The 24,607-nt window shown below is 45.9% G+C and overlaps 1 protein-coding gene across 1 annotated transcript in view; it reads left to right on the forward strand.

Moving 5' to 3' along the window:
- The first annotated feature begins 13 nt into the window (after nucleotides 1-13).
- The window catches only part of FBXO34 (F-box protein 34), a 32,162-nt gene continuing 7,568 nt past the window's right edge, over nucleotides 14-24,607 (forward strand). The window contains exon 1 of the mRNA XM_075845020.1: nucleotides 14-292. The gene's annotated coding sequence lies outside the window, so the exon portion shown is untranslated. The remainder of the gene's footprint in view (nucleotides 293-24,607) is intronic.

The following is a 24,607-nucleotide window of genomic DNA, read 5'->3' on the forward strand; positions in this document are numbered from 1 at the left end:
TAACGTTTGACTGACAGGTCTATTGGACCAATGGGGCGCGGCAGCCTGGTTTCTTCTGGTGACGTAGCGCTTATCTCCTTTCCACCCCATTCCTCTGGTTTCGGTGTCGTTGGGTCGTTATTTTATTGTTTTCGGTACCGCTAAGGATCAGGTTACCGGAGGATCTACCCAGTCACACCGATCAAAGGGCAGAGAAAAACGGAGCCGGTGCGTGTGGCGCGGGAGAGCTGCTACCCTCCTTGAGCCCCTTTTCTCTCCCGCCTAGCCGGGGCTGCCACCACTGAGAGACAAGGTAAGAGCTTCCCGGTGAGAGGGAGCGGGCCCGTCCGCTGTTATAACGCTCGTTCATAGCCGGTGCAGATAACAGGCCGCAGCCTCGGACTTTCCTGAGCTCTGAGCCGGGGATGGTTGTGCTGTTGCGGGGTGATGCATTCGCCTTCACGGTGCAGGTTTTGATGGATCTTCTGTATTATCGCTGCAGACCTGGGTTTTCCCAGCCTGTCTATATTTTCAGTACACAAGGCAGGTCTGTGGATTACTTCCAGGATGTGTTCATTTGTTCTCTGCAGTTTTGTTTTTGTATTTTGAGGCGAAAATAAAATGTCTGGTCTATGTATAGTTTGTCATCCTGCTGGGAGTTGTGGTGGCTGTCAGGCCAAGCTGGGAGTTGTAGTTTACCAGTTAGACCCCTGCTCTGTAGACTTTGTTTTTTAAAAGGGTAAAGTAACTACAAGCAGCCTATGGCCCTCCATCTTTTGTGGAACTACTACTCCCAGCATGCTCAGGTGGCCTGCTGCTGTCAGAGTAATTTCATAACCCTAAAGAGCCCCAGGTTGCGGACCGCTGACCTATTTCTCCTCCTTTGTAGTCTGTTGCTAAGGAGCAACCGTCAGATTTTTTTGGGTAGCCTACTGATCAAACTCGAGGCTTTGAAGAGCAATTCCTTGAGTTTTCATCTGTCAAGTTGTTGAGCAGTTTCCTTGCCCTGACCAATGCAATTCAATGGCGCTATGCACACATTTGTGTTTTTTCACGGAGCTTGTCCGTTGCGTGAAACAAACCTTATGTCCTATTCTGGTTCGTTTTTGCGGATTAGGTTTGTCCATTAAAGTCTTTGGGTGCGTGAATAAACCAGACAGTACGTGGAAGATATCCGCGCGATGTCCGTATTTCACGCATCAGTTGCTAAAGAAATGCAGAGAGAAAAAATAAAACCAGGAACTGCTCGCAGAGAAGAAACGTGGATGACGCGAGGAAAACACGGCCAGTCATACATGAGAAACGGCAATTTATGGACACATCGGATACTCGTGAATAACTCCTTCGTGTTATCTGTACTTGGGAAAGCTGGGTGACGGTGGCGCTGTGACAAAACTTTCTCCGTTTTGAATGGCAAATCCAATGTTCCAGTCACCCTTGTATCCTAAAATATTCAGGAGTCTGAGGAAGTTGGGTGATGACCAATCTAAGTTTTAAAAATGTCTAGAAAGAGTGGTGTGGCTGGAGGGGTCATAAAACTCACTCAATTTATTAGACATGATGTTTTTTTGGTCCAAATTTTGGCGTAAATGTACGCCAGCCATGAGGTGGCAAGAAAAGAAGTGTCTAACATGAAAAATGAGAAAATTGGTGACAATGACCTCTGACTACTTAAAGGGGTTGTCCACAGATCAACATTCATCACCTAACTCTGGGATCGGTAATGAATGTCTGGTTACTCGGATCCCCACCGATCACTTGTCCAGGGGTCCTGAACTGTGGAGGGTGCAGTGGGGAAGAGCTTGTATGGAGCAGTGGTTAAGCATCTGCCCGCCGCTCCGTTTAGTGTCTACAGGACTGATGGCAAGCACTTCACGTAACTATCGACGGGCACATGCTCCATTCAATCTTCTCACTGCAGTTGTTTAGTAAGGCGGAACAGGGGGCCGGGACCCTCATTCTAGCAATCGTTATTCACTCACTCGTAAAGCCCTTTTTTTTTTCAATTGAATTGATGCGCAAATCACGCACCGCACACTGATGTGCATACGTGTGCGGTGCGTGCTTTTCTCGCACACCCATTGACTTCAGAGGGGGCGTAGGTGCGTGTAAACGCCCCAATATAGGACATGCAGTGAGTTTCACGCAGCGGACTCGCGCATGTGTGAATGACTCCATTGAAATCAATGGGTTCGTGTGCTGTTCGTGAATTCCATGCACAGCACAGGGACGTTGTTCTTGTGAATGGGCCCTTACACTTGTTGGAAGTGATCATTATATTCCCATTGACTAGCCTGGACAAATCCCAGGCGCCAGGTTGCTAGTACACTGGGGGCTTTGAAGGCTCTTATGGTTGGGGGGGATAAAATCAGAGTGACTCCTAGATTCATCTGGGTGGCTACTAAAGTCTATAGTTTCAACCGGGTAGGAAACGCTTTGACTTGGGGCTCATGCTTTCAACCATATTATGGATCCATAATACAGCACCTATACTGTACTTCTGTCTATTTATTATGGAAGCCATGGGAATTTTTTTTTTTTTTTGTATTTTCTATCACATCGTTTTAGGAGCTATTCTCCACATGAAGCATTGCTTCTAGGGGAGAAAAAGATTTCTTGTGGAGGCAAAATACAGTGGCATATGGAGCGCCTAAGGCTCTGTAATACAAAACCATAGAAGCTCCGTGTGCCACCGTACAGGCTGTCTTATGCCTGAGCCCTCCGTGACCCTGCAGTAGAAATCAACCTAAAAAGCTACGGACCAATATCAAATTTCTAATCCCACGGTCTTCTTAGGCATTTATTCAGTTTTACCCCACATACGCCAATTATTGTCCAAATTATCAGAGCGTCTATAGTTGGCTTATTTACGTCACTGTGGAGAATACAGGGAACAAAGCTTTATACATGTACAGGTTCCCAATGAGTGCTATGGAGGTGCCAGACTTGTTATCTGTGCCAGCTTTTCTATATGTGGGAGAGTACACTGGTCCGTGGCAAATATTCCTGCCTGATAGACTTCCCTGCACATCGTTTTTCTACCTTTGTTACTGAAATTTGCTTTACGTTTTGTTTTTTTCCCCCAGCTTCAAGGGTCAGTTCACACTTAACGTAAATACTGCGTAATTTCCACAATGGAATTCGTTGCGGAAAATCCGCAGCTTAATACAGTAGCAGCAGAGTGGATGAGGTCTGAACAAATCTAATCCACACGCTGCGTAAACGCTTAAAGAGGCTCTGTCACCAGATTTTGCAACCCCTATCTGCTATTGCAGCAGATCGGCGCTGCAATGTAGATTACAGTAACGTTTTTATTTTTAAAAAAACGAGCATTTTTGGCCAAGTTATGACCATTTTCGTATCTATGCAAATGAGGCTTGCAAAAGTACAACTGGGCGTGTATTATGTGCGTACATCGGGGCGTGTTTACTACTTTTACTAGCTGGTCGTTCTGACGAGAAGTATCATCCACTTCTCTTCAGAACGCCCAGCTTCTGCCAGATCACGCTGTGACGTCACTTCCCCAGGTCATGCATCGTGTCAGACAAGCGAGGACACATCGGCACCAGAGGCTACAGTTGATTCTGCAGCAGCATCGGCGTTTGCAGGTAAGTCGATGTAGCTACTTACCTGCAAACGCTGATGCTGCTGCAGAATCAACTGTAGCCTCTGGTGCCGATGTGTCCTCGCTCGTCTGACACGATGCAGGACCTGTGAGTGACGTCACAGCGTGATCTCTGGAGAACACGGCTGTGTCTTCACTGCCAGAAGCTGGGCGTTGTGAAGAGAAGTGGATGATCCTTCTCATCAGAACGCCCAGCTAGTAAAAGTAGTAAACACGCCCCGATGTACGCACCTAATACACGCCCAGTTGGACTTTTACTTTTCAACACGCCCAGTTGTACTTTTGCAAGCCTCATTTGCATAAATACAAAAATGGTCATAACTTGGCCAAAAATGCTCGTTTTTTTTAAAATAAAAACGTTACTGTAATCTACATTGCAGCGCCGATCTGCTGCTATAGCAGATAGGGGTTGCAAAATCTGGTGACAGAGCCTGCGCCGCATGTCAATTGTATTTGCATAAACGCTGCATATTTGTTGCGAGTTTTCCCCATTGTTTTCAATAGGGAGGTAAAACCCGCAACAAATAGCAGATGTTGGTTTTTTTGCAGCGGAAAAGCAGCGATTCCTCCGTAAAAAAGCGCAACACAGAAAAAAATATCTTATACTTACCCAGAATTCTATGTTTCTTTGTCCAGGCCAGCCTCCTTGGATGACCTTTCATTCCATGTGACCGCAGCAGCCAATGATGGGCTGCAGTAGTCACATGGGATGAAGTCATCCCAGGAGGCAGGACGGCAGGCGGATGCATTACCCTGGCTATGCAAGTCCGAAAAGTATTTTTGTAAAAAAAAAATTTTAGGTGCAGTTTTCCGCAGAAGACATTGTGGCCAAAAAACTGCCCACAATTTGGTGCGGTTTTTAAGCCTAAATTCTCTGCGGCGTCAAGGGCGGATACGCAGTGTTCTTTTACGCAGCGTATCTCCCCTGTGTGAACATGGCATAACTATAAGGGCTTGTCCACGCATAACGGAATTGATGCAGAAAATGTCAGACTTTCTGCTGCGGCAAAAAATTTACCATTTCATGCGTAAAAACGCAGCAATTCAGTTCTTTTTCCGCAGCAGGAGTCGACATGCTGCGGTCTGAAAAATACACCACCGCAGGTCAATTTCTGCTCTTAATTTTTACGCAGCGTGTGGATGAGATTTGTTGGATCTCACCCACTTTGCTGTTACTGTATTCTGCTGCCTCCGCAATTCCGGATGGAAAATACGCAGCAATTCTGATACGTGTGGACGAGCCCTTGTCCGGAATTCGGACTGCAGGGAGGCTGTCACATGGCTGAGCCCTGTACCTGTGACCTTCATGACTAGCTACAAGTGACTCGCACATCATAAACATCCGCACGCTCAGACGTGAACATTGACTTTATTACATCATGTACATGAAATGACACAAATAACAATGAGCTTTATTGCTGGCCTCTCTGCGGGAAGGGTTAATTAGTCAGTCTAGCAATGTCTTGGTTCCAGATATGTTCGTTTAGTTCACACTCGTTCCTTTTGGAAATATATCCGTATTTAATGAATTTAAATATTTATTTATTTATTTTTGCAAATCGAGTCCAATCATCACTTGGTTAAGCAAACAATCTGTCTCATCTATTTGCATTCTGTATAAATAAAAAAGTCAGAAATTGCAATAGTTTTTCGATATACCGTCTTACTGATCTATTTTTTTGTACCTTGAGATTGGAAAAATAGCGTGTGATTGTTTTTCAGATACTGCACTACGGTTGTCCATGGGCTGTCATCTGTATTGCAGCTCCGTCCCATAAGAGATATGCGACCCAGCCCATGGACAAGAGTGGCAATGTATCTGGAGAATAAGCAGACCCTTCATGGCCCCTCTTTGTTGTACATTAGGCTCAGGTCTGCAAATAAAATTAAAAAAAACCGGATTGAATAATTAACTATTGTCTTTCATGATCAAGTGGATTGAACCGGTTGCCAAATAGACCTTGGAAATTAATAGGATCTTCACCTTTTTTTTTCTCTTACCCAGTGTTAAAATCCCAGTATGAATGAGCATTAGGCCTGATTCACACGAGCGCTGCGCATCTCGGACGTGAAAAACGGCAGTTTTTCACGTCCGAGGTGTATCAGTGCTCAGCGCTGCGGGACGCGATGTCACGCATCCCCCATAGTTGATAGTCTATGGAGGGATGCTTGATGCGTGAAAAGAGAAGACATGTCCTATTTTCCCACGGACCCTTCACACGGTCTGTTGAAACAATGGCTGAGTGAACGGCCACATTGAATTACATAGGTCCATGGGACGGCTGCTGTTTCAACGGCCGTCCCACGGACGTTTAACATGTTCGTGTGAATCAGGCCTGAATCCGTTTTAGGCCGGGGCTTCACATTGATCGTTGCACTTCGCGATTTCCGTAGATTCTGTGTAATCGCACAATGGTGGTGTATGTGATCGCATAGCTTCCTCCTGTCATAAACAGCACCACACTTGGTTGTGTGTGGTATTGCAGCTCGATCCCATTCAACGGAGCTGCAGCGCTTCAAACAGAACATGAATTAACGCTGACTGTGGAAGAAAGCAGCCATGTCAGTTTTTTTTTTTTTTTTTTGTTCAAACCCTAATGGGAGTGGATCCTTGCGTCGGTTATTTTTTGGTCATAAAAACATCTAAGGGCCTGTTCACATCATGCTTTCCTTCAGTTTCGTCTTTCCGTTCATCTCTTCCGTCTGAGGAACAGATGAACAGAAAGACAAACGGAAAGTAACGTTTCCGTTTGCAATGCAGTTGATTTTCAATGGTATTTGTTTTTTTTTCTTTCAGTTTGCATCCGTTCCGCTAGGTTTCCGTTTTTTGACGGATACAATAGCGTAGTGTGCTACAATACTTTCAGTCTGACTTTCTGTTCATCTGACGGAACAGATGAACGGAAAGACCAAACTGAAGGCAAACGTGATTTGAACAGGCCGTGACGCTGCTGTGGAGCCCTGGCCTTAAAAGATGAGTTCTGCCGTGACTGCTGGTACGTTCTGCCGTGACTGCTGGTACTTTCTGCCGTGACTGCTGGTACGTTCTGCCGTGTCTGCTGGTACACATGTTGTGTTCTTCACCAGTGTAGAGCAGGTCCGTACATGTGCTGAGCTGGCATCTAAGGTAGAACATCTACAATCGTATACAACCTAACATTCCTGCTAAAGTGCTTACATAACCCAGACCTCCAGCCGCCATGGTGTTCATGACCTGGGAGACGGGACACGTTGCTGCACATACTGATTGTAACGCATGTTGTTTCCCTGCTACGTCTACAGGGCGGTATCGTCTCGCTTATTTGTACAGTTCATTCAGGAAATGTAATGTAGGAAGTTTACAAGAGCATCTCATGTCTTTTTCGCTGGGTTTGTCAAGTTTCCATAGTAAATAAGAGCAGCTTTTATGGGCTGACATTTAGGCCTGATTTACACGAGCGTGTACGTTTCGCGCACGCAAAAAACGCAGCGTTTTGCGTGCGCGAAAGGCACTTAACAGCTGCGCGTGTCATCAGTGTATGATGCGTGGTTGCTTGCTTTTCGCGCAGCCGGCATCATTATGATACTCCGTTTGGATGTTTGTAAACAGAAAAGCACGTGGTGCTTTTCTGTTTACATTCATAGTTTGACAGCTGTTGCGCGAATCACGCAGTTCGCACGGAAGTGCTTCCGTGCGACCTGCGTGGTTTTCACCCACCCATTGACTTCAATGGGTGCGTGATGCGCGAAGTGCGTGAGTTTTACGCAACGCACTCGCACTGCGCAAGATTCACGCACTGTCTGCGCTGCCCCATAGCCTAATATAGGTGCGTACGACGCGCGTGAAAAGCACGCGCGTCGCACGCGCGTATATTACACTCGTGTAAATGATGCCTAAAAGAGTTATGGTTTTTTTCGGGGAAATCCGTCTTCTGTGTAAGTTACAGGATAATTAAACTTTTAAAAAAATCTTTTGACAGGTCAGAAGATTTGATTGGTGAGGGTCCGAGCACTGAGACCCCCGCAAATCGCTTAAATGATGCGGCAGAAGCGCTCGAGTGCTATGCTGCTTCGTTTCTGATCGGCTTTCCTCGGCAAGCTAAGCCAGTGTTGTCCGGGCTCGTAGACTTTCTAATGAGCCCGTCTGTTGCTCGCCTGTGCTTGCCAAGGAAAGACGATTGGAAACGAAGCGGCACAGCACTCGAGCGCTTTCTGCCGCTTCTTATTCGCAATCGGTGGGGGTCTCCGTGCTCGGATCCCAACCGATCAGAACTCCTGACGTCAAGTTTTCTAAAAGTTCAGTTACTCTTTAATAAGCTTATATTGACTTACTAGGTGTAAGTTGTAGAATTGTCCATACGTTGGTCAAGTTGCGCCCGATGTAACCAGCATTCTGATGTAAACCCCCCCCCCCCCCCCCCCCACAACCTACGTACAGTCTATGAATAAGGCACAGGGACAGCGTCTGTACCTACAAGTGGAAGGAAAAGCTTTTACTATTATGTTTGTTTGTTGGTTTTCATAGTCAGACGTGTAATATGTAACATAGCAGGAAGGTTTGGCACAGGAACGTGTTGCATAAGTAGTGGTCGCTGTGCACATGAATAAGTTAAACATTTCTGTAAAGTAGATCTGTATCTGGTTCACCAGCGCTTTGCTTTGGCATCTTTAGTCTTAAACGGGAACACACCCATGAAAAGCAAGTTTTGTAACTGGATATAGAGCTTGGGACTGTATGCAAAATAGTTTTATTAAATGAATTTAGTGTGCGGGTCATAGAGTAACCGCCAGACACTTAATAAAAAGATTATTTTATACAGTGGAAGACATTGCTGCGCCATACTTGTATGTTTCATAAATCGTTGTACAAAGTGGCTTGATGGTTGTGACTATAGGAATGATCATAGTGGGGCTGTAACATGGGACTCTGACGGTTACAATGTCTACAAGTGTCTGTGTGGCCCGATCCTGTTGCATGATCGTCACACTTTACTTGTGCCAACTTCTTGCTGCGTGATTGAGCAGCCCAAATTAAGGCCGGATTCACATGAGCGTGTGCGTTTTGCGCGCGCAAAAAACGCTGCATTTTGCGCGCGCAAAAGTTTGGTGTGGCATCTGTATGTGGTGCGTGGCTGCGTGATTTTCCCGCAGCCGGCATCATTATGATACTCTGTTTTTAGGTTGGGAAACCGTAAAGAAGGAGGGGCTTTTATTTCCCTTCATATCTTTAACAGCTGGAGCGCGAATCACGCACGTCACCCGGAAGTGCTTCCGTGTGCCGCGTGTGAATTGCACGCACCCATTGACTTCAATGGGTGCGTGCTGCGCGAAACACGGGCAAGTATAGGACATGTCGTGAGTTTTACGCAGCGGACATACGGAACGGCCCCATTGACTTGCATAAGTCCGTGCGACGCGCGTGATTAATACACGTTCGTGTAAATAAGGCCTTAGGTGTAGTCTGGGTCTAAGGCCTCGTTCACATCTGCGTTGGAGGCTCTGTCAGAGGCCTCTGTCGCAGATCCAGTCGAGATTACCGGAGAGCATGCTGCACTATTGTCTCCGTTAAAATCACCCTGAACGGAAAGTAGACGGAAACCTATTCAAGTCGATGGGTCCCGTCGGCCGCGTCCGTTGTGCAATGGAACCGTTGCTTCTGTTCCCTCGTTCTGCTTCTCTGACGGAGCAGAACAATGGAACACACCAATGCAGGTGTGAACGAAGCCTTAAGCCGTCTTGGACAGAACAGTGTGCAGTCAGAGTCCCGTCTGTGATCCGTGGAAAGTCCGTACATGTTCTATCATTCCACGGATCAAAGAAGCGATTCATCCACTTTGTCTTGTGCAATCAGATTTAGGGCTCACACAAACTACTGTATTACGGCTCCGTACACGATCGAACGGTTTAATAAACCGGCTTATGGAGATTGATTTAAACAGAATCCAACAGAAATAAGTGTCATGCTTCAGGGTAGCAGCATACAACAGCACACAAAATGATCGGACATGTTGAAATACAACATGCCTGATCCTTCTTTCCCTCAATGGCGGATGTTGGGATACCCCATACCCACTAGATGGGCAGCCGAAATCTGTGCGTTCAGACAACGTCTATTGAATGTGCATTGTCACGTTAAGGTTACATGCAGACGTTGCATATTTTGCTGCGGAAAATGCGCACCAAAACCGCAGGAAATTCGCAGGTAAAAACCGCACCGTTTTTCGGTGCGGTCTTTAAGTTTTGATGTGGTTTTTTTGGGCGTGTTTTCATGCTGCAGACTTTGGTGCGGTTTTCCACAGCACTAGGCGTATGCGTTTTTCCAATTGTAAGATAAATTGACATGCTGCGGATTCTAAAAAAAAGCACCGCAGGTCAATTTCCGTTCCGACAAATACTGCAGCGTGTACATGAGAATTCCCGGAATCTCAATGACTATGCTGGTACTGTATTACGCTGTGGATTTGCCGCACGCAAATCCGCGTGGCAAAACCGCTTATTTACTGTGGTGGTCATGCTAACTGCAAAACCGTGGCAAATCGTGATAAAGAAACTTGCAAAACCCTGTGAATACACCCAAGGTAAAATGTTGCCTTGAATTCTGTGGATGATGCCGCACCTAAATCTGATTACACAATGTACAGTCATGTCGTGCCTCCATACTGGTCTGTAGCTGTAGTTACAGATAACAAGCGCTGCCACCACACCCTGCCGGCTAATTGTACTAGTAATGTCCCGTCTTCATGCTGCTGAGGCTTTAGTCATGTCATTGGGACGGCTGTTAGAAAGTGAATAAGGCAAATGTCACGTTGGAGTGGCGCAAATGTTTTTTAATTATATTTGGTTCTTATACCAGCCATTTAGCGGGCACGTAATCCTATTTTGATACGGAGATTACTGGCGATTGTCCAAATATGTCATCCAGCGGCCGACAATATTTTCTATATACCTATAGCATAGGTAGAGAGGGGTCTATGTGCGTCTCTAAAGATTAGTATGCGTGTTCTGCCCACCTGCTTCTGTTGCCCAAAAAATGGGACCTAAAATACATTTTGTAATGTGATGTTTGTATTTTACTCAAGCGGACACCGTCCATGAACTCGATGAGTTGATCACTCCCCTCCATACCCTGAGACGGCATACAGTGATGGGCAGCAGAATGTAGGCAGAGCTAATGAGCATGAAACACTGACATGGTGTTTCTATAAGGCCTTATTCACACGAACGTATAATACGTCCGTGCTACGCGCTTGATTTTCATGCGTGTCGCATGGACCTAAGTTAGTGAATGGGGCTGTTCAGACTGCCAGTGAATTTCACGCAGCGTATGTGCGCTGCGTGAAACTCATGACATGTCCTATATTTGCCCGTGTTGCGCCGCACGCAACCATCGAAGTCAATGGGTGCGTGCAAATCGCGCTCGGCACACGGAAGCACTTCCGGGTGATGCGTGCTACTGTAGTAAAAACTATGAATGAAACCACGTGCTCTTCTGTTTGTAAACATAAAAACAGTGTCATCAAGATGCCGGCTGCGCGAAAATCACGCAGCCGCGCACCATATGCTGATGACGCACGGAACTTTTGCACGCGCAAAACGCACACGCTCGTGTGAATCTGACCTTAAGCAAAGAAAGTGGCTGCTAGATATCTAGGGTTGCTAATCTTGGAAGAAACTAAATATAAAGGGTAACTAAGCTTTTTAAAAAAAAACTTTTTTGAAATGTCAGAAGTTTTTATCAGTGGGGATCCGAGCACTGAAACCCCAACCGATCGCTGAAAGGAAGTGGCAGAAGCCCTTGAGTAAGCGCTGTGCTGCTTCGTATATGATCGGCTTTCCTCGTGTGATCGGCTTTCCTCGGAGCAGTGTACAGGCTCAATAGAAAGTCTATGGGCCTGTACGCCAAGGAAAGCAGATCCGAAACTAAGAAGCTTGGCACTCACCCGAGCGCTTCTGGAGTTTCCCTTTAGTGATCGGTGGGGGTCTCGGTGCTCGGACCCCCACCAATCAACTTCTGACATGTCACTATGACACGTCCAAAAAAAAACAACAAACTTTTAAGTGGTTAAAATCGAATGTCCATGGGGACTTAACAGGAGACAGTCAAGAGATGCCCACATGTGCATTAAAAGGGTCATCCACAACTCCTTTCCATATGTCCCATTAAAGCCTATGGACATCATATGAACGTCCCATTTCTGCTGTACATGCGTTACATGGTCAGCTATGCTTTTGCATTTCCTTAGGGGAAATTTATTGCTAGGTTCAGCTCCCTGACGTTAACAGCAGGTGGCCGGAGGTGAGAGAAGCCGGACCTGTGACCATCAGTGGATCCTGTTAATATCTATGATCAGCTTTACTAATGATTGCTCTTTTCTATTCAAAAACATTTTTTTTATTTTTTGCAATTACATTTTCTGTGGGGTCGTTTCAAAACTTATCTGGATGACTCCTATCCTGATCTTTCTACTTGAAGAATAGCATTCCAGAGTGTGAAGACTGACACGTTCACTCAATCTGAGCAGTAGGAGAGCGAGATATCAGGTGCAGCTCTACATTACAAGTGAAGATCTGGGTGTCAATCAAGGTCTCTAATCAGATGGGTGGCTTCCCCTATTGTCAATTACTTTTTACTTTAATAGCAAATGGAGAGCTTTGTTAGGGTGCAGTCACACGCAACCGATTTCGTCAATTAAAAATTAGTTCCATTTGTCTGGATATGGTTGTTTCTGCATCAGGTTCATAGATATTTTCTCCAACTTAACAGTTAGGGCATGACCACACGTGGCGGATTTCCTCCGCAACTGTCCGCATCAATGCCGCACAGAATCTGCGTTGCAGATTCTGCTGCGGATCTGCACAAAATGTGCAGAAAATTGATGCGCACTAGCTGCTGCGGACTGCGGGAAAAGTGCTTCCCTTCTCCCTATCAGTGCAGGATAGAGAGAAGGGACAGCACTTTCCCTAGGGAAAGTAAAAGAATTTCATACTTACCGGCCGTTGTCTTGGTGACGCGTCCCTCTTTCGGCATCCAGCCCGACCTCCCTGGATGACGCACCAGTCCATGTGACCGCTGCAGCCTGTGCTTGGCCTGTGATTGGCTGCAGCCGTCACTTAGACTGAAACGTCATCCTGGGATGCCGGACTGGAGACAGACGCAGGGAGTTCTCGGTAAGTATGAACTTATATGTTTTTTTACAGATACATGTATATTGAGATCGGTAGTCACTGTCCCAGGTGCAGAAACAGTTACTGCCGATCGCTTAACTCTTTCAGCACCCTGGACAGTGACTATTTACAGACGTCTCCTAGCAACGCTCCCGTCATTACGGGAGCCCCATTGGCTTCCTCAGTCTGGCTATAGACCTAGAAATACATAGGTCCAGCCAGAATGAAGAAATGTCATGGTAGTAAAACCAATACGCTCCGCAGCACACATAAGATCTGCGGACTTCATTGCGGAATTTTGACTCTCCATTGAAGTCAATGGAGAAATTCCGCCATGAGTCCGCCACTGCTCCGCAACAGACAGAGCATGCTGCGGACACCAAATTCCGCTCCGCAGCCTATGCTCCGCAGCGGAATTTTACGCCTCGTCTAAACGAACACTGCTAAATTAAAGTGTAAGTCAATGGACAAACGGCTCCGCTGCGGATTAACACTGCGGAGTGTCCGCAGCGGAATTTAAGTGAAATTCCGCCACGTGTGAACCCAGCTTTAGGGTATGTTCATACGAGGGCGTCCGTACCGGATGAAATTACGGGGATGTTTCAGCCTTAAAACATCCCCATAATTTCAGCCGTAACGGCATGTGCAGGCGCTTGAACGCCGCGTCCATTACGGACGTAATTAGCGCTGCTATTCATTGGAGTCAATGAATAACGGCTCCAATTACGGCCAAAGAAGTGACAGGTCACTTCTTTGACGCGGGCGTCTATTACGCGCCGTCATTTGACAGCGGCGCGTAAATATACGTCTCGTGTGAACAGACAAACGTCTGCCCATTGCTTTCAATGGGCAGATGTTTGTCAGCGCTATTGAGGCGCTATTTTCGGACGTAATTCGGGGCAAAAACGCCCGAATTATGTCCGTAGATAGGCCGTGTGAACATACCCTTAGGCCGGGTTCCCACTGGTCGGGTTTGCTGCTTACTACGCAGCCTATTCGACCTGGAACCCGCAGCACATTTCGTCTGAATAACCGCACAACATTGTGGTGAAGTTCTTCAGGCGGAAAATAAAAAGCCTGTTCATACTTACCCTGATTATTGACATAAAGACGTGTCCCTCCTTTGCTGTCCGGCCTCCCCGGATGGAGCTGCAGCGGTCACATGGGATTAAACGTTATCCCAGGAGACTGGACTGGAGGAAGACGCAGGGAGTTCTGCGTAAGTATAAGGGCCAGTTCACACAGTTTTTTTGACGTGGAAACCGCGTCGTAAAACGCGCCAAAAAACTGCCAAAAATGTCTCCCATTGATTTCAATGGGAGGCGGAGGCGTTTTTTTCCCGCGAGCGGAAAAACCTGCTAAGCGGGAAAAAGGGACATGCCCTATCTTCGGGCGTTTACGCTTCTGACCTCCCATTGAAATCAATGGTAGGCAGAAGAAGCGTATTTAACTGCGTTTTTTTGCCCGCGGTGCTCCAATGGCCGTGGGCAAAAAACGCTGTGAAAATCGGCGCGCAGGCAGAGGAAAATCTGCCTCAAAATTCCAAACAGGATTTTGAGGCAGATTTTCTGCCTGCAAAATACTACGTGTGACCCCAGCCTAACTTGCAGTGATTCCTCTGCAAAAATCGAAACACTTGGCTATTTTTGCGGAGTTTGTATCACTTTATATAATTGATTTAATAGAAAAACCCGCAATAGAAAAGCAACCAAAGTGCTGCCTAAATTGACACGCTGCGGAATTAAATTCTGCACCGCAGGTGAATTAACTTTTTCGCTGCGGTTTTTTTCCGCACCATGGGCATGAGATTTTCAAAGTCTCATCCACTTTGCTACAACTGTAAATGCCGTGGAATTTCCGCACAGATCTCCATTGCTGAAATTCCACAGCTTTTACGCTACGTGGGAACCCGGCCTTGGCCTTGTTCAGATTTGCTGCCGATTTTGCATGCATTTTATAGAGCCAAAACCAGAATTGGTTCCAGGAGAGGAGACTTATAAGGCCTCCTTTTGTGTATTTCTGCTGTTTTAGGTTTTGTTCCTCGTTTTGGCTTATGCACAATCTGCAGACTGTGAATAAGTGAAGTGGAAGATAAAGTGGACCGCTGTCATTCTAGCTCACGACTCTGCAACCTTTGGCACTCCAGCTGTTGTGAAACGACATCTTCCCACATGGCTGGATAGCCTGTGCCGGTCAAGGTGTGCTGGGCGCTGTTTCACAATAGTGCTGAGGTTGCCGACCCCTGTTCTGGCCATTGAAGCAGTCCAGGTCTGAGGTTTGCAGTGCATTTGACACCGGAAGGGACTGGAACAATGGTCAGTCCTTGCAGATGTTGCTTATAATGCCTGTTGGGGTAGATGGTGAAGGTTTGAATGGGGGTGGGATGTACAGAGGGTACGATTATGCCCCTATTTACAGTGAGCCTGTCTTAAATGGGTTGTCCAGCCATAAGAAATCGATGGCTTATCCTCCGTTGCCACGGCCCCTTCAAAACAACTGCTCGGCTGGGGTGCCTGCTGTCGGACCCCCACCGATCAGATATTGATGACTTCTCCTGAGGATAGGCAATAAATTTCTTATGACTGGACAACCCCTTTAAGTTGCGTTTCTCTATCTTCACTGATGCATAATCCAATAAGAGGTTGTCATCTGTGCACGAAGGCTTCGTTTACATCTGCGTCAGGGCTCCGTGCCATCGACTACGCTATTGATTCCGTCAAAACAACGGAAACCTTGCACAACGGAGACAAACGGAAACCATTGGCACCGGATCTGTCACCATTGAAATCAATGGTGATGGAAACAGAAAGCTATGGTTCCGGTTTGTGTTAGTCAGGGTCCCGTTCCGAAGGAAAGCTCCAACAGAACGGGACCCTGACGCCGATGTGAACGAAGCCTTACATAGGTAAGAAGAGTGTGTGTGTGTGTGTGTGTGTGTGTGTGTGTGTGTGTGTGTGTGTGTGTGTGTGTGTGTGTGTGTGTGTGTGTGTGTGTGTGTGTGTGTGTGTGTGTGTGTGTGTGTGTGTGTGTGTGTGTGTGTGTGTGTGTGTGTGTGTCTATCTAGATCCTGTTTTTTTTTTTTTGTCTACAAAATCAAATCCATGGATCGATGTGCTTGTAAAGTCTATATTGGCATAAGTAAACCTTTTAACTTGTGTATTCTGCCACAAACAATCGTGAACGTTCCTCAGTGACGCGCATCCGTTTACAACATTGAAAGGCAAAGGGAAAGTCAGCATCTCCATTACTCAGTTTTTCCTATATCCTAGTAGCAGATTCCAAGATTGTTTAACGTGGTATACACCCATTTTATTTGGCCGTCTTCTCTGCTGCCATGAAAATAAAGTGGATTCTTCTCATCAGTGTGTATGTTCTTTGGCAGACTCTGTAACTACCTATAATAATACTGCCGTGTCTGAATGATGGAATAAACCACATAGAACGCCTATTTACACGTTTAAAATACATTTTCTATTAAAAAGGGGTTTCCTCGCCAAGAAACAGCGCCACTCTTGTTCATAGGTTGTGTCTGGTATTGCAGCTTAACAAAATTCTTTATGATCAGAGCAACAATAAAGTAAAGGTTCTTGTTTGGGTATACATTACTTGTATATTATTGGAAATGCAGTATCAGCAATTCGCTCATATACTAATATCATCCAGATTACCAGAGCAAAGGGGGAAATTGTATCCTCCTCGGATGCTGTATACGGCACGGCTGCAGTCTGTCAATATAGAGGGAAAGTGCAATAGTGATGACGTTTCCAGCAGTAAATGTGCTCCCTATTCTAAAGTTTACATCGGTAGATTTCTGCTCATAACCAGTGCGGATCGCTGATGTAACAAGTCGGTCAGTTCTCGATAACGGGCCTTTTTACACGGGACGACGCTTTCTATATAGAAATTCATCAACCAGAACAAAAACAACCAAAAAACGCTCCGTGTAAACCCAGCCTTAGGGACACAACAGGCTTGTGTCAGACGGCCTTGGCAGTGTGATTTTCAGGCGCAGGATAGTCATGTGACCCCATGGATATGCTGGCACTGTCACATGACTTGCAGTGTGCAGCTGTACTCGGCATTCACCTCTGCAACATAAGCCAAGGTTTCCATTCACTTCTATTGGGCGAGACCGTTGCGCTGCGGTGTTGTGCATTAATCGTGCTCTATCCTCCGCATATACGGGTAGTAGAGAGCAGGCTGCAGATTTTTTTTCACCATGTGTGTGCGGTTTTGTAAAACTTTTACAAATGGGTACTGCGTTGAGTGTTTTCAGAGCAGAATCTGCTTAAAAAAAAATAAATCTGCAATACTTCTGCCGCATGTGAACCGAGCCTAATAGACCGCACCGCTTATACTTCCGAGGACCGTTTTAGTTGTGGAAATCTGGGCAGCGCTTCACCTCCAGGAGCCACTTGTAAACTTTTTCACTACTTAGGCATTGGATGGCAGTTTTTGGATGTTGAATATTGCGTGGGACATGTATGGCAGTGTTGTGGGCACTTTATGGTAGTGTTTGGATACTGTATGGCGGTACTGTATGGCAGGATTATTTGGTCACTGAATTTCACTAGTATTTTGCATTGTATAGAAGTATTTGAGTATAAACTTTTGAGTAAAGCGTGCATATGCTTCTGTGTTATATATTACAAAAAAAGGCAAATCTGCTTTTTTACCCAGGACCAGATTTTCTATAAAACTGCTCCAATCTTTATAAGGGCGGATTTACACGAACGTGAGCCTTTTGTGCGCGTGGCAGCAGCGTGACTGCTCCGTGTGTCATGTTCATATGGATGCGCGGCTGCGTGCTTTTCGCGCAGCCGCCATCATTATGACACTCCGTGGTGCTTTTCTGTTTACATTCATTCTTTTACTGCTGTTGCGCGAATAACGCTTGTCCCACGGAAGTGCTTCCGTGGGGCATGCGTGATTTTCACGCACCCATTGACTTCAAAATACGAAATATAGAACATGTCGCGAGTTTTACACAGCGGACTCGCGCTGCGCAAAACTCACGGATAGTCTGCACTGCCCCATAGACTTGCATAGGTCCGTGCGACCCGCGTGAAAACCACGCGGGCTGCACGGACGCAAATCACGTTAGTGTAAATCCGCCCTAATACTTCGTACATAGTTACATAGGTTGAAAAAAAAAAAAAGGCTCATGCCCATGTTCACACAAGCTATTTTCGGCCATTCTTTGGGCCGTAAACGTCGGAAGCAGAACGCCTCCAAACATCTGCCTATTGATTTCAATGGGAAAAACGGCGTTCTGTTCCCGTTTTTTGTTTTTTTTTAAACGCCCGCGTAAAAAAACGCCCTGTAAAAAGAAGTGCATATCACTTGAGTTTTTGGAGCGGTTTTTCATGGAATCAATAGAAAAACCGCTCCAATAACGTCCATAAAGTGAAAAACGCAGTGAAAACCGCCAGTTTGATGAAAAAAAAAACGGCTGAAAATCAGGATCTGTTTTCCCTTGAAAATGGCTCCGTATTTTCAGCCGGTTTTTGTTAAGCGTGTGAACATACCCTTAGACTCTGTTCACATCTTCGTCAGAGGGGCAGAACAAGGAAAACCGGAGGAGACTGCTCAGTTTCACCACGAACACCCGTTGACTTTAGTGGATTCTGTTAGGGTGTCCGTGGATTTACCAGAAACCGTAGCGAAGCATCTTGCGCTATTTCCAGTAATCCCTGCCGGATCTGCGGTGGAGGCCCCTAACTGATCATCCACCGCAGAAGTGAACAGAGCCTCAGATCAATTATATATCATTCAATACTAAATTACTTATAACCCTCCATGCCATTTGTCATTCGAGAAGAATCTGCCTTTTGAATTCTGCCAGTGTGTCTGCCATTACTGCCTCTCTGGGTAGGACAATCCATAGTGTAACCGCTCTAGGGCCCTCTGCACATGTTGCAGAAATTTCATCTGAATGGGGTGGTTTCTGCAGCATATGCAGGGGGCCCTAAATGTAGAGAACCCTTTCCTATATTGATGTCTGAATTGTCTTTCCTCTGCACATGATTGTCCCCGGGTCCTCTGTAGAGTCCTTGGAAAGAACAGATCATGTGCTAGTTCTCTGTATTGACCCCACAAATACTTACACGTGTTGAGAAGATCCATTCTAAAAGTGTATTCAGACGATGAGGAACAGTAAAAACTGTGTTTTTTTTTTTAACCTGATTTCATGCGTTTTCCAATGCAACCAATTTTACCGTAAGGGCATGCCCCCACGTGGCGGATTTCCTCCGCAACTGTCCGCATCAATGCCGCACAGAGTCTGCGTTGCAGATTCTGCGGCGGATCTGCCCAAAATGTGCAGTAAATTGATGCGGACTAGCTGCTGCGTACTGCGGGAAAAGTGCTTCCATTCTCTCTATCAGTGCAGGATAGAGAGAAGGGCCAGCACTTTCCCTAGTGAAAGTAAACAAATTTCATACTTACCGGCCGTTGTCTTGGTGACGCGTCCCTCTTTCGGCATCCAGCCCGACCTCCCTGGATGACGCGGCAGTCCATGTGACTGCTGCAGCCTGTGATTGGCTGCAGCCGTCACTTAGACTGAAACGTCATCCTGGGAGGCCGGACTGGAGACAGAAGCAGGGAGTTCTCGGTAAGTATGAACTTCTATTTTTTTTTTACAGGTTGCTGTATATTGGGATCGGTAGTCACTGTCCAGGGTGCAGAAACAGTTACTGCCGATCACTTAACTCTTTCAGCACCCTGGACAGTGACTATTTACTGACGTCTCCTAGCAACGCTCCCGTCATTACGGGAGCCCCATTGACTTCCTCAGTCTGGCTGTAGACCTAGAAATACATAGGTCCAGCCAGAATGAAGAAATGTCATGTCAAAAAAGCAAGACGCATCCGCAGCACACATAACATGTGCATGACAGCTGCGGACTTCATTGCGGAATTTAGAATCTCCATTGAAGTCAATGGAGAAATTCCGCCATGAGTCCGCAACCAGTCCGCCACTGGTCCGCAACAGACAGAGCATGCTGCGGACACCAAATTCCGCTCCGCAGCCTATGCTCCGCAGCGGAATTTTACGCCTTGTCTAAACGAACACTTCTAAATAGAAGTGGAAGTCAATGGAGAAACGGCTCCGCTGCGGATTAACGCTGCGGAGTGTCCGCAGCGGAATTCAAGTGAAATTCCGCCACATGTGAACCCAGCCTAACTGCATCAAAAAAGGCATCAAATCACGGTAACAACTAATGCAGTTTTCGGATGTGTTTTTATTTTATGCTGTTTTAAGCACACCTCAACCACAGCGTCGGAGTGCACCCTTTGGCGTCTTTTTTTTGTCCCCTTATATACACTGAATGGCCACGTTATGAGAGACACCTGTCCTTTCAGGATTGGATCTTCCCTGTATGAAAATTAGACCTGTGACCCCAGAGTAGTCTAACCCAGATAATTCACGGAAAACTTGCTCAGCTGGGTCCAGTATTTCACAAACTGCCAACCTTGTGAGGTTTTCCTGTGCAACGTGAGTATACTGAGAATTATTTGATCGAGGGAAAACATCCAGCGAAAGGGGATCCTATGGACATCAACAACTGGGGAACGAAGGGGGTCAGAGGAGGATGTCAAAAATCATTCTAGCAAACAGGCAGTGCACAGTCCAGCAAAATTCAGCCAAATACAACGCTGCTGCTCCAACTAATGCGTCCAACTCATCGTTCCTCAGAATGGAGGGGCTATAAGAGCCAGACGACCAGTTCCAGCGCCATTGCTGTCTAAGGGGAACAGAAAGACAAGACTCCAGTGGGCAAAAAAGTGCAAAAATTGGGTCACTGAGCAGTGGAAGAACATCGCCTGGTCAGATGAATCCAGATTTCTGTGGCGCCGTGCTGATGGGAGGGTCAGAATTTGGAGCAAACATCATGAATCGATGAACCTTTCCTGTCAGGTGTGAACAGTTCAGGCTGGTGGAGGTGGAGTAATGGTGTGGGGAATGTTTTCTTGGCACACCCTGGGTCCTCTGATACCTGTGGGTGGACGTTTGAACAGTGGGGCTCACCAAAGCATTGTGGCCGACCAAGTCCATCCCTTCATGGCAGCGGTTTACCCTATGGTAGAAGACACTTTAGCGGCAACTGTGAGAAGCTATCCTGTCCGCATGGGTCAATATTCCTGCAGAACAATAACGCTATTTTAAGGCGAATTGCTGTGGTTCTGAAGGCAGAAGAAGGTCCAAGACGCTACTAGATGATTGTCTCTGATTAAGTGTGTGTGTGTGTATAATATATATATATATATATATATATATATATACACTTTCCACTGGTTATTGTTGGCGGTTTCTGTCCCACTTTACAGTAGACTGAAAACCAGACATTAGAAAGCTCTTGTCCTTTGACATGGTTATTGCTTTGTCTAGACTGCGTGACCTTTGGATGTGTGTTAACATATTTAGTATTTCTTTATAGCGAATACTGAGCAGTAAATGAGGGACAAGACAGACAGGCAGGATAGCTTTAAAAAAAGTTCGAGCTTTTGCTTGTAGGGATCTGCTACCGGCAAAAAAAATGAAAGCTAGACTGTACTAAATCCTTGTATACAGTAAACTCCGCCGCCTTTGCCAGACTTCACTTTCCTGGAGTTTCTGGGACAGGAAGTAGCTGTCTGACTGCTTTTTTGGGTGTATTGGCTCTAAAGGGGCTGCCTGATCTGTCACGTACAGGTTGAGGCGCTAATTCATTAATGTGATTTTTGGTGTGGGTTTATTACTGCGCCCGCAGGCTCTGTAGAATTGGCACTGGATTTAACAGGACATCTCCACATGAAAATTTGTAGCAATGAATCCAGGTTCAATTAAATGTTTTTTTCTTGGAGTGGTCAGTCATGTAAAAAAGAAAAGTCCTCCAGAAATTGGCTAATAATAAGAGAAGGTAAAAGAAGAAGCAGAGGATGTTTCTCTTCATGTTTATCTGGATGTCGATTGTCTATAATTACAGGTCGATCGGCACTCTTACAGGGCCTGTATGGGGACGAACAATTGTTAATACGATCATTCGTTCCCCTTACAATTTACACAATGTCGGCAAAACATGCTGAGTTTACACAGGGAGATGTGCTGCCGACAACGATGATTTTCAGGGCAGCCTAAAAGATTAGATCGCCCAACAAACTATTGTTTTCTCGTTCGTCAACTGATCATTGGCCCGTGTAAATGCTCACCAACCAAGTTCTGAAGGTTTCTGATGCCCAGCCAGGGATGAAACAGCCTTTGTACCTTCCTTCTGTCTCGTTATGAGCCAGCAGCAGACTTTAAGGTGCATTATGGCTACTCTCCACTTTGGATTGGGGTAAGGTACAGAAAGGAAGAAAAGGTTCTCTTAAAGGAACACTCCAGACAAAGCATAAATGCTGTGTTACGCCCAGTGCAGGGATTGAGGGGGCGTTGCTTGACAATGTTTTAATAAATACCAAAGAGTGTCCCTGTGTCCTGCACTGCCCACTCAGCCCCTGCACTATGTATAACACAATATCCGTTTTTTGTGGAGTGTCACTGAGTTTTGACAGTTCCCTTTTTTAATCTATATATATATATATATATATATATTTTTTTGTCGGTATAGATTTTACTCTCCTACAAGTTGATGATCCATAACCTAAAACCTAATCTTTATTTTTTTATTTTTTTTCTAGTTTAAGATCAAAGGCTATAAAAAAAAACAGTCCAGCCGTCAGGTGTTGTGCCAGTTTTCTTATGTAACAATGAAATAAGAGCTGAGGTGAAAGTTGGCTTCAGGGTGTGGTAGTGACTTCCGACTGCTAATCCTTTTCATAAAATATTTAACACAACTTGCAGCAGAGTAGTTAACCATGGAGAAGCTTTTACATTTGTTTACAATCGCTGGTTCTGTGGGACTGTTTTGGGGCATGCTCTGCGACCTGTGCAGTGAGGGAGGAGTTGGGCATGCTCTGCGACCTGTGCAGTGAGGGAGGAGTTGGGCATGCTCTGCGACCTGTGCAGTGAGGGAGGAGTTGGGCATGCTCTGCGACCTGTGCAGTGAGGGAGGAGTTGGGCATGCTCTGCGACCTGTGCAGTGAGGGAGGAGTTGGGCATGCTCTGCGACCTGTGCAGTGAGGGAGGAGTTGGGCATGCTCTGCGACCTGTGCAGTGAGGGAGGAGTTGGGCATGCTCTGCGACCTGTGCAGTGAGGGAGGCGTTGGGCATGCTCTGCGACCTGTGCAGTGAGGGAGGAGTTGAGCTCTCCCCATCACCTATTCCTAGGCCTCCTTCACACAGGGGTTTTAGTCTGGTCTTTTAAGCTGCATGTGAAAACCATTGCATTTTTTAAATGTAAAATGTGCTATTCTATAGAGTTGTTTTTTTAAGTTTTATTTTTGGAGCCACTGACCCCAAAAAACGCCACAAACCAAAATGCTGTGTATGTAGGTTTTCTGATATTTTACCATAAACTTTAGGCTGAAATCAAACATATAGTTGTTTTTTAGCTAAACCCAGGAGTGGATCCAACCTCCCATTCCTCTTTGAATCCACTTCTAAATTTTGCTCAAACTGCATGAAATACGGCATGTTTGATTCCAGCTGGCACCATTTACACGTATTGGATGTGTCACAGAATTTTGGTGTTATTAACCGTGTCAATTGCAAAGACCATCCGCGTCCTCTGCATGTTAACGGGGTTTCACCTACTCCGTTCAGTTGTTGCGGAAAATTTCCATGTGGATTATTGCCTGCTGCATTAAGGGAAAAAAAAATCTGCAAGTATTAATAGCATCCTACTTATTCCTATGGGTTTCCACACGTGAATTGGCTCCATTAAATCGGTCCAATCCTCGTGCGGATTGCAGCACCTCAAAACGCACGTCCGGGGTAGAAAACTGGGATAAGCAGGACCCAGCAGTATCGAATTTTCTAAAAGCAACATCTGTGTGGAAAATTTAGTGAAACCGCCACCAAGAACGCGAGTAAACACTGTATGAATCCAGGCTATGTGCACTACAAAATGCAATGCAGGAAATACGGTCCGTTTTTTTTGCGCACGCAAATCGGACGTGCTCTTGTGAATGTAGCCTAAGATCCCGTGTGACGGCCGTTAAAGCAGTCGTCACGCGGACTCATGGATTTCAGTGGGGCCATTCACATGACCGTTGTTTCAGCGGAGCGTGTGAAAGGTCTGTGAAAAAATAGGACATGTCCTATTTTCTTGTGTTTCACGCATCCCTCTAGTCTATGGGGGGGAATTGGTGATAACCCGACCCGCACGGCTGCAGCACGGACGTGAAAAGGTGCAGTTTGTCACATCCGAGGTTGCCCGTGCTCATCTGAATGTAGCGTTACAGGGCCGATCGCGGATGACCGTGTAAATAGGCTTTTACTGGTAGATGCTGTAATATCTGCCTCCAGCTTTATAATAGAGGCGTTACTTTTCACTGCATGTGATGATAATGAGGTGATTGCTGAGAAGTGATGTCTATAAAATGAAAGGCCCTGCATATTGTCAGACTCGGTGATCAGGGTGAAAACGGCAATATTTCTGGGTTTTAGTTTTAATATGACATGGAAAATGTTAAACATCACCACTAAAAATAAAATGATCTTTTAGATTGTGTACTACAAATGATATACTTGTCCTTAACTAAAAACTGTAATAGGAGTATTTTTACTTCGAGTACCTGCACTTTCATTGAACTTTTGACGGCATCGAGACCTATCAAAAGTTTAGATTAGTGGACGTCCGGGTACTGCGATCCCCCACCGTTGCCGAAACGAAGGTGCAGAAGTCAGAACGTCAAGCTGACATAGAATGTCTATGAGAGCCGTCTTCAGGCCTGACGAGCGCCGATCCGAAGGAGCCAAGCACTCAGCTGAACA

This window comes from Rhinoderma darwinii, chromosome 12 (assembly GCF_050947455.1).
Source record: "Rhinoderma darwinii isolate aRhiDar2 chromosome 12, aRhiDar2.hap1, whole genome shotgun sequence".
Taxonomy (NCBI): Eukaryota; Metazoa; Chordata; class Amphibia; order Anura; family Rhinodermatidae; genus Rhinoderma; species Rhinoderma darwinii.